We start from the raw sequence: 11164 nt of genomic DNA, 5'->3' as shown, positions 1-11164 counted from the left end.
TTGTTTTGATTCCTCAACTTAGCTCTGAACGGTTAAACGCAGATGTATCACAACAGTTCCAAATTCTCTGAGAAAGCGTTTCGAATGGAGAAACCATCAATTCTTTCATTAGCCACTTTCTACATTTGACCTCTGCAGTAAGTTGTGGAAAACATCTTTAGATTATGTATTTCATCTTTCTGAGTCGTTTTGTAAAATTTATTTGATTGTAGAACTTAATCCTGATCAATTAAACGCAAATGTATCACACATTTCCAATTTGGCTAAAACAGCGTTTTGAATGGAGAATGCATTGATTCTTTCATTTGCCACTTTCTACACTTAACCTATGTAGTAACTTGTGGAATACATTTTTATGATATGTATTGCATGATGCTGAGTAGTTTAGTAACATTCATTTGACTGTAGAACTTAACCCTGAACAGTTAAACGCAGATGTATCTCAAAACTTCTTAATTCTCTGAAACATCGTTTTGCAAGTAGAAAGCATCAATTATTGCATTTGCCAGTTTCCACACCTGAACTATGTAGTAACCTGTCAAATCAACTTTATGTTATGTCGTTCATGATGCTGAGTAGTATGGTAACATTTATTTGACTGTACACCTTAACCCTGAACAGCTGAACGCAAATGTATGACAAGACTTCCAAAAGCTCTTACACGGCCTTTAAAATGGAGAAATAATGAATCCTTTCATTTGCCACTTTCTGCACTTAACCTATGTAGTAACGTGTGCAATACAACTTTATGTGATGTATTTCATGATGCTGAGTAGTTTAGTAACATTCATTTGACTGTAGAACTTAACCCTGAACAGTTAAACGCAGATGTATCTCAAATCTTCTTAATTCTTTGAAACAGCGTTTTGAAAGGAGACATGACAGCAAAACATGCTCTACAACTCAGCAGGTCACGCCGCGCCTGGGGAGAGAGAAGACGGAATGTCAAGTCAATGCCATTTGACAAGAAAAGGGACATAAGCTCAGCCCGGCAAACTGAACTCACTCTCTCCCACCTGATGAATCCCAGGTGCTGGGGGAAGTAAACCCTCCGTCCTCACCTGCTGTGGACTGTATGTGACTCAAGCCCACACCAATGGGGTTACCTGGTGAATGACGTCTGAAGCGGCACAGCAAGCCTGTCGGTTGATCAAAAAGGAGGAGGAGAGTGAAACCGGCCCGGCCGCCCAGCCCAGGCCACCCTGCAGAGATCCCCATCGCCATCATTGCCTGGGCGCCAGGTCAGAATCCTGCATCCCCGTCAGTAAGAGCCCAATGTGAGCTCCCTCATCACACGGAGCACAGCTGCCCAGGGAGGCGGCCCGGCAGCACCTTCTCCAGGGCAGCTGGGGAACGGCAATAAACGCTGCCCCTGCGGCTTATGCCCACATTCGGAGACTGAGAACAAACTGGGAGGTATGGGGGTGTAGTGAGGAAACCCTGTCTCGCTCTGAGTGAGCATCTAGCCATCCAACTGCCCGCCCAGAGTTCAGGGTGAAAGGTCATCGACCTGAAACGTTAACTCTGTTTCTCCCCAGACGCTGCCTGACCTGCTGAGTTTTTCCAGTAGTTTCTATTTATAGTTCAGGATCAGTCCTGTTTCTCTGACTTGGGGATCAGTGCTGTTCCCGCCTGTCCCGGGACACACTGATCCCAGTCCATGGCCAAAGTCCTTCTGCCTGCCGGGCTGTGGGGAGCGCGGTAGTCGTGGCCGAGTGGTTAAGGCGATGGATTATAAATGCACTGGGATTTCCCCGCGTAAATTCTAATCCTGTCGACTCCTGGAGCAGCGAGTCCAGCCGAAGTAACCGGTGTAATTTTGAGGGGATGTTGATTTTTTGGTCCCGGAGTGAAAATTCCATGGAATAAATGACACTGTTTTTACTGTGTTTCAATGCTTCCGTTATGAATTTGGGACGTTGACCTGGAAATTCTCTCCGGTGAAGTGGTTCTGGTCACTACTGACTCTGTTCCGACCAGAACCGTTACCTCTGTTTCTCTCGCAACAGATCCTGCTCGACGTAGTGAGTGTTTCTACCATTTTCTGTTTTATATTGTCTGTGACTCCCTGATCCAAAGAAATGATGCAGGTTTGAAAAGTCGGGTCCCAGCACCGGTCCCTGGTCAGCAGCTCCCAACCCGGGAATGGCCCATTGATTCCCGCTTCCTTCAAGTGTCTGTGTGGTGCAATCGGTCAGTGCATTCAGCTGTTAACTGGAAGATTGGTGTGGTGTTTCGAGCCAACCAGGGACTCTGGATATCCGGCAGCTTTTCCTGTGCGTCATTGTCAGCTGGGTAACACTGCGCTGTCCGGAGGCGGCCGCTCCCTGCTGCTGCCTCACTGTGCTTAGCGGGAGCCCTCCCTGCGGGGTCTCACGACCGTGAGTCCGAATGTTCTGTCTCTCTTTCACCGGAATGTGCGTGTTTCCTCCGGCGACATCCTTGGAACTGACGGACTCGCCAGATCTAATGTCTTGTTTTGATTTAATTCTAAATTGCCTCTGCAACAAAAGGTTTTCATGGCGTGTGGGGAGGGAACAAAACAGGGGCTTCAACTTGGATGATAAGCCATGGTGGCACTGAATGGCCGAGCGGGATGTGCCGAATGACCGGTGCCAGGCTTGTTCTCTGTGTTCCAATACCTGCTTTATGTTCAACGGGTGAGACCCAGAAAAGAGCGGACATCTGAAATTGCGGAGCAGCAGTGGAGATATAGCTAGTAGGAGAGAGCATGCTTTGCACGTATAAGGTCCAGGGTTCAATCCCTGGTATCTCCATGCTGGTGATATTGAACTTTGAACAAGTCCCAGCAAAGAATTCTGATTGACCTCAGAACGGACTCGGACTGTAAAATCCAAACCTGATGTTGTCCGGAACCACAGAGAGCTTGGAAACTGTCATCTGACATAGATAAATCACCTGTGATATTGCATCGCTAACTCCCAGAGATGCGCCTCTTAATTTTACCTTGTACCCGGGGGAGAGCACAGACAGCACAGTGGTGGTAACAGTGTGGGACAGGAAGTAAGGAACGAAGAAAGGAGGAATAGAGGAAAGAGAATGGGAAGAGATAAAGTAGTAAGTGGGGGTAAAGAGCAGAAGGCAGCAAAAGAAACTGTGTTAAGTCGGAAAGGAAACAGGAAAGAAGAATAAAAGGGATAAAACAGAACGATGCAACTGTTTGCCCAAGAGCAGAGTGGCGCAGCGGTAGCGTGCTGAGCCCACAACCCAGAGGTCGATGGATCGAAACCATCCTCTGCTATTCTTCAGCTAAACATTTTACAACAGGACGCTGTCACGTGACAGATCCCTACAATATACATTTCACTTCACTTAGAATGAAAATCTCGCGTATCAATGTTAAAGTCCCTTTCATTCCATTATTCCATGTGGACAGGTTCGTTGGGGGGAACGACGGACTCTGTGGTGCTCAGCCATGGTCCAATACACAATGTTCTCTGCAGTATGAGACTGTGCTCTGATATAGAACAGGAAGTGCTGGAAACGCTCAGCAGGTCAGGGGGAAATCGTAAGCGAGTCACGTTTCAGTCCCAGGACCCGTCATTAGAACCGGGGCAGAGAGGGAACAAAGGAATGTCTAGTAGCAGGGAAGTTGGGGAATGGGCAGTGGGGAGAACAAGGGGAACAGCTCTGACAAGGTGAGACCAAACACATCACGTGACGGGGCTACGGGACACACAGGACAGGCGGACTTGACCCATGGAAAGGGGAAACACGGAGCCACAGTGACAGAGGAGTGACGGGCAGAAATGTCCAGTTCCGAGACAGAGAAAAGGGGTTTGGAGACGGTCTGCGGAAGGTTTTCATCCGAAGGGTGGTTGGTGTCTGGACCGCACGACCTGAGGGGGCGGTGGAGACAGGAACACTCACAACATTGATGAAGTATCCAGATTAACATTTAAATCGCTGAGGCAGAGACGTTTGTGGGACAAGTGCTGGACGACGGATTTATCACAGAGGGAAATGTTATGGTCGGTGTGGACATTTCTGTGCTGTGTGACCCTGTGACCCTGTATTACACCTGTCAATGCAGAAGCACCGGGTGTAGTCCGTGTCGGAACGGAGGGAGAATGAGGGCAGAGATTGCACGGGGTAAACATAGACAGGGAGCGGGGGGTGAACAGATTGACGTCACTCAGTGTGATCACGTCATCTGGCACATGCTGGGATCATGTCTGTGCTGAACTCGATGGAGAATTACACTAAACTGTTCTGCCTGGACATGGTACGTAATCTTCCACCCACTGCAGATCTCTGTGCCATCTAACAGCCTCTTAGACATTGCTATCGGACCTGCCTCTACCTCTACACCTGGCTGCCAATTCCAGGCACCGATCACTCTCTGTGAAAAACACTTGCCACACACATCTCATTTGAATTTCCCACTCTTACGGTAAATGCATGCTATTCAGCATTTTACATTTCTACCCTGGGGAAAAAATATTCTGACTCACTGCCCTATCTATGCCTCTCATAATTTTATAAACCTTTATCAGATTTCTCCTCAGCCCCTGACGATTCAGATGGAAAAAAAACACGTTTTTCCAACCTCTCCTCATAACTTCCAAAACCTCTTCTTAACCTTTTCCAAAGCCTCCACATCTTTCCTGTAATGGGGCGACCGCAAGTGTCATAGTTTGTTGTGGCAATCTGGGACAGATTGACAGCAGGAAGCTGCACTGATCCGTTCATCGATATCCCGAGAAGAGGGTGAGGGACGGGAATTGCTTCCCTGACCCACTGACCTGCTCACAGTAAGTGATAATTAATGAAACAGCGATGGGATCTCTCTTACACTCACCCATCAATCTACACGAATTCAGCAACTTAGCCTGAGTAGACCACTCGGCCCTTTCACTTCTGTACAGACCGTTCAACTGTAAGAGGTTCATTTCTGACAGTCCCGATGTCAGGAGCTTAAAGCTGAACAACCTGTCATGGCCGGGAATCGAACCCTGGTCAACTGCTTGGAGGGAACTATGCTCACGACCGTACAACCATCGCTTCGTGATGCTGCAGGAGTTGAGGGTACTGAACCGTCTCCAGTGTTGTCTGAATCTGTGACTCGATCACCAGTCCCCGAGCTGCTTTCTGACGGGTCATTCCTCACTTTTTAAGCACAACAAGTGACTGAATCGGTGGAGATCATGAGACCTGTTGTGTGAAATCGTTCTGACTGTCTGAAGGATCAAGGACTTTGGACACGAGCTTTGTAGACGAAAACTGGTTTAATCACAAAGGCAAACGCGGGACAGAATGGATGGGAACAGACACACGCTCACTCACGCACAGGATACCATGACCACGAGAGGGGAACAGCAACTGGGGTAAAATACACACACACACACACTCAGACACACATACACACACACACACGCACACACAGACACTGATACAAACAAGCACACAATAACAATGTGCAACTTCAGGATGTAACACTTGAATGCCTCTCTCCCACTAGCATTGGTTCTTAATGCTCCCTGAGTCTGAGTAAAACGCTCCCTGATCATGTGGTGATGCACTCTTACCAATGATCTCTGCAGCGTTGTCTCACTATTCCTGGGGTCGTCAAAAGAGAGAAGGCTAGAGGGTGCAGCCCTTTTTATGGCGCTAGAAGTCTGGGTGGAGCCTCACTGTTGTGATTGAAACGAGCCAATGGTGTGGGAGTCAAGGACAAGGTTCCTGCCACAACCAATGGTCAGGAAGGTTCAGAGACAAAGGGTACTGGTCAGGCAAGTTCAGAGGCAAAAGGTACTCACACACCTGAGGGGTGGGTGGAACCGCACCCTTATTGACAGTAAAATCACTTCCGATCAGAGGAGCAATGCTGTCCTCCTGTCAGCGGGGGTCATTGTCGTTACTGTCACATGACAGCCATGTGGATTTCTCACAACAAGACACTTCCGGTATCACAGTGAGGAGGGTGTCTGAAAGGAGCCAGTTTTACAATCAATGAACTAATATTAGTGTGATCCTGTGAGTCTTTCTGTACCCTGAAAACTTAAAGATGGGCTACATCGTTCCATCCGTTCCTCCTTAGTATAGTGGTCAGTATACCCGCCTGTCACGCGGGATCTGGGTTTAATTCCCCGACGGGGAGATGTTTCTTTCCAAAGTTAACGGTAAATGCAAAAGAATTTTTGAAGACTAAAGCTGACAAAGAGTTTGTTGTTGAAGTGATCAGTTTATCGGAGACTCGGTATGTTGAACAGGACGGAACGGCAGTGAACCCGCAACGGGAGAGTCTACCGAGAAGAAGGGACATTGTGTTCAGCTTCATGAACAGCTGAAACTTTGCAGAGAACGATCCAAAGTGGACATGTTTTACAGCGGACTGGTCCTGGGTTTAAAGCCGGCCTGTCCCTCCCCCAGCCCCGGACCTTTCGCTCAGACTCTGATCAAAGTGAACTGGGGAAAGGTCCGGCTGGGCTTCCCTTTGTGACGTCACAGACAGCTCCCTGTCTATGTTTAACGTGTGAAATTTCTCCCCTCACTCCCCCTCAGTTCCGACACGGATTACACCCGGTGCTTATGCATTGACAGGTGTAATACAGGGTCACAGGGTCACACAGCACAGTAATATCCACACCGACCATAACATTCCCTTCTGTGTTAAAACCGTTTTCCAGCACTTGTTCCACAAACGTCTCTGCCTCAACGATTTAAGTGTTAATTTGGATACTTCATAAATGTTGTAAGTTTACCTGCCTCCGCCGCACCCTCAGGTCGTGTGTTCCAGACAGCAACCATCCTTCGGATGAAAACCTTCCTCAGACTGTCTCCAAACACCTTCCCCCTGTCTCGGAACTGGACATTTCTGCCCGTCACCCGTCTGTCATTGTTGGTTCACTGTTCCCCTTTTCCAGGGGTAAAGCCGGCCTGTCCTGCGTGTCCCATAGCCTTGTCACGTGATGTGTTTGGTCTCACCCTGTAAGAGATGTTCCCCTTGTTCTCTTCACTGCCGACCCCCCACATTCTTTGCTGCAGAAAATTCACTTGACCTCTCTCTATCCCGCTTCTAATGACGGGTCCCGGCACTGAAACGTTAACTCGCTTTCGATTTCGTCAAGCGCTGCCTGACCTGCTGAGTGTTTCCAGCACTTTCTGTTCTGTATCAGATCACAACCTCATAGAGCAGAGAACATTGTGTATTGGACCAGGGCTGAGCACAACAGGTGCCATCGTTCTCCCCAACGAACCTTTCCACATAAAATGATGGAATGAAAGGAACTTTAATATTGAAACGCGAGATTTTCATTCTAAGTGAAGTGAAATGTATATTGTGGGGATGTGTGATGTGACAGCATCCTGTTGTAAAATGTTCAGCTGAAGAATTGCAGAGGACGGTTTCGATTCATCGACCTCTCCGTTATGGGCCCAGCACGCTACTGCTGCGCCACTCTGCTGTTAGTCAAACAAGTTGCATCGTTCTGTATTTCCTCTTCTATTCTTCTTGCCGTTTTCCTTTCCGATCTAACACAGCTTCTTTTGCTGGCCTCTTTTCTTTCCCTTCACTTACAACTTTGTCTCTTCTCATTCTCTCTCTCTCTCTCTTTCTCCTTTCTTCGTTGCTTGCTTCCTGACCCATCCTGCTACCAGCACTGAGCTGTCTGTGCTCTCTCCCGGGTACAAGGTGAAATCAAGAGGCTCATCTCTGGCAGTTGGCTATGCAATATTACAGGTGATTTATCCATGTCAGTTGTCACTTTCCCGGCTCCCTGTGGCTCGAGACAACATCGGAGTTGGATTTCACAGTCCGAGTCCGTTCTCAGGTCAGTCAGAATTCCTCCCAGGGATTTGTCTCGGGAATTGTTCAAAGTTCAAGATCACCAGCATGGAGCTGCCGGAGATTGAACCCACGACGTCATACCTGCAAAGCATGTGTTCTCCCACTGAGCTACATCTCACTACTGCTCGGTAATTTCAGAAACCTGCTCCTTTCTGGGTCTCACCCTTTAAGCATAAAGCAGAGGCACTGGAGCACAGAGAAGAATGCTGGAACCGGCCATTCGACCCATCCCGCTCCACCATTCAGTGCGATCATGACTGATCATCCAAGTTCAAGTCCCTGATCCGCGCTCTCCCCACACGCCATGAAAACCTTTAGGGCAGAAGCCATTTAGAATTAAATCAAAATAAGACATTAAACCTGTCAAGTCCAAGGAAGCCTCCGGGGGAAACACGTACATTCCGGTGAAGGGGAAGTGGAACATCCGGACACCCGAACGTGAGACCCCGCAGGGAGGACTCCCACTGAGCCCAGTGAGGCAGCAGCTGTGAGTGGCCGCTTCCGGACAGCGCAATGTTACCCAATTGACAATGACACGCACAACGAAAGCTGCCGGATCGCCAGCGTCCCTGGGTGGGCTCGAACTACCAACCTTTCTGTTAACAGCCGAACGCCTGAACTGATTGCGCTACAGAGACATCCTGAAGGAAGCGGGAATAAATGGGCTGTTGCCGGGTTGGTAGGCGGTGACAAGGGACGGATGCCGGGACCCGGCCTTTCACCATCTGCATCATTGGTTTGGAGCAGGGAGTCACGGAGAATACAAAACAGAATACAATAGGAACACTCAGTACACGAGCAACATCTGTGGAGCGAGAAACAGAGGTAACGTTTCTGGTTGGAAACCGAGTCAGGAGTGACTAGGACCACTGCACCGGAGAGTATTTTTACAGGTCAACGTCCCAAATTCATAACAGAAACATTGAAACGTCGTAAAACAGTGTCATTTATTACATGGATTTTTCACTCCGGGACCAAACAATCAACAACCCCTGAAAATTACACCGGTTACTTCGGCCGGACCTACTGCTACCGTAGTCATCAGGATTCGAAACTGCGCAGCGAAACCCCACAGCCCGGCAGCCAGAAGGACTTTGGCCATGGGTTGGGATCAGTGTGTCCCGGGACGGACGGGGAGTGCACTGATACCGAAGTCAGTGAAACAGGACTGATCTTGAAATATAAACAGAAACTGCTGGAAACACTAAGCAGGTCAGGCAGCGTCTGTGGAGGGAGAAACAGAGTTAACGTTTAAGATCGATGACCGTTCACCCTGAACTCAGGGAGGGCAGTTGGACGGAGGGAGTCTCATTCAGAGTGGGACAGGGTTTTCTCAGCCCGCCACCACAGTCCCATTTTGCTCTCAATATCTGAATGTGGGCCTCCGTAGCAGTGGCAGCGGTTATTGCCGTTCCCCTGCTTCCCTGAAGAAGGTGATGCCTCCCTGGCCGCTGCGCTCCAGTGACAGGGTCCAAGGATCCTGACCCGGCGCTCAGGCAGTGATGGCGATGAGGGGTCTCTGAAGGGTGACCGGGATGGTTTCACTCTCCTCCTCCTTTCTGCTCCATCAGCTGGGCTTGCTGGGCCGCTTCAGAGGTAACCACACTGGTGTGGCTGAAGTGATGTATAGTCCAGAGCGGGTGAGGACGGCGTGTTTTCTTCCCCAGCACCCGAGAGGCAGCAGGTGGGAGGGAGGACGCCTGTTTGGCGGGCGGGAGCAGAAACACCTCTATTTTTTACTTCAGAAGAATTGCTTGGCTTGCTGAGATTTTCTTGCATTTCATGCGGTGATTTCCGTTTGCAGCAACCGCCGTCTTTTCCGGCTGATCTGCTCTGGCCATCCAGGGACGGGAAGTAAGTAGACAATTCCTCCATTCACTGAGCACATTCTTAAAATGACGGTGCCAGCACCCAACGTCCAGTCTGTTCCCTATTCAACCTGACCGCCAATATCTGAAGCGATCCCACATTCACACACCAAGTCTTGTCCCTAGGTGCAACGAGCAAGCGGGGTGGGGTGGGAGCCGTGGTCTGGGAGAGAGCGAGGGGGGGATGAGAGAGAGGGGGAGAGAGACAGACAGACAGACAGACAGAGAGGGGTGAGATGGTGGCAGGCGAAGGGAATGTTGTTGGATGTAGCAACATTGGTTTACAAATACAAAGGTCCTATGAAATTAAAGGACACTGCACACCTGTCTTCACAAGCTGCACAGGGAACAGAAAGGCGTGGCCGTCATGGTATAACCACATAAAACATCGGTTAGGCCACAAATGACATACTGTGCACAGTTTTGGTCGCTGCTGGAGTAGCATAATGTAGATGGCACCGTCTTGCGTGCAGAGCGGATCACAGGGATGTTGCCTGAGACATGGGGTTCCACTTCTACGATGAAATTTGGCTTGACTGTCTTTATGTTCCCTGGAGACCGGGAGGCTGGAGGATGGGGGATGGGGGTATAGGGGCGTCCTGTTTCAGGTATACAAGTCATGAGGGTCAGAGATAGGTGGCTAACAGGACACGTTTCCATATATAGAGCTATGTTCACCTGGAGGACACAGGTTTAATCCGGGGGAGTGAGGTGATGCAGGCGGGGAGCCCAAATACAGCGGGAAGACGCACAGTACATGGGGGTATGTGGAGAATGTGGAGGGACACGAGGACCCTGGGGAGCATGAGGACAGGTCCCTGAAAGTAGGGGGACAGGTCAGCAGGAGGGTTAAGGAGCCGGATGGGACACTTGTTTTTGTTGGCTGAAAGCACAGAATGCCAGAGCAAGGCGCTCTGCTGGAACCATAGAAACACAAGTTGGGCCACAGCTAGAGCGCTGTGTACAGTCCTGGTCACCATCCCACAGGGACATACAGACACATCGACATCCGAATTTGGAGCAGGATCCCCACGCAGCCGCGCAAGCGCACTCCTCAATTCAGTCATAATTCATTAGATCCCCAACTCTACATCCCCACGTACCCATGGTAACCTTCGTCCTCCTTCCTCCGCAAGTATCTGTCCACGTCTATCTGAGATATACTCAAACATCCGCTCCCATTGCCCTCAGAGGAAGTGAGCTCCACAGACTCAGGAACGATTGAGGAAATCACCTTCGTTGTGTGACCGTATATTTTAAATAGTCTCGACGTTATAGATTCTCCCACATATGGAACCTTCGCTCCACTTCGGCCCTTTAAATACTGTCAAGGATTCGATCGGTTTTACCTAAGTAACGTCGATCTGCTGAGCTCCAGTTCTGTTGGAGCCAGAGCCGCCCTCACATTCCAACTCACAACCTCACGCAGTGTCAGTCCGAAAGCTACATTATCTCCCTGACTCTCGATGAGCTGCTCCAAAATAAT

The 11164-nt window shown here is 49.4% G+C and overlaps 1 non-coding gene across 1 annotated transcript; it reads left to right on the top strand.

Annotated features, from left to right (window-relative positions):
* The first annotated feature begins 3190 nt into the window (after positions 1-3190).
* trnav-cac (transfer RNA valine (anticodon CAC)) lies at positions 3191-3262 on the top strand. The gene has a single exon. It is a non-coding gene; the product is annotated as a tRNA-Val (tRNA).
* Positions 3263-11164: the final 7902 nt, after the last annotated feature.

This window comes from Pristis pectinata, chromosome 24 (assembly GCF_009764475.1).
Source record: "Pristis pectinata isolate sPriPec2 chromosome 24, sPriPec2.1.pri, whole genome shotgun sequence".
Taxonomy (NCBI): domain Eukaryota; kingdom Metazoa; phylum Chordata; class Chondrichthyes; order Rhinopristiformes; family Pristidae; genus Pristis; species Pristis pectinata.
Note: the sequence above shows the minus strand (reverse complement) of the source record. Positions and strands in the feature narration are given on the sequence as shown.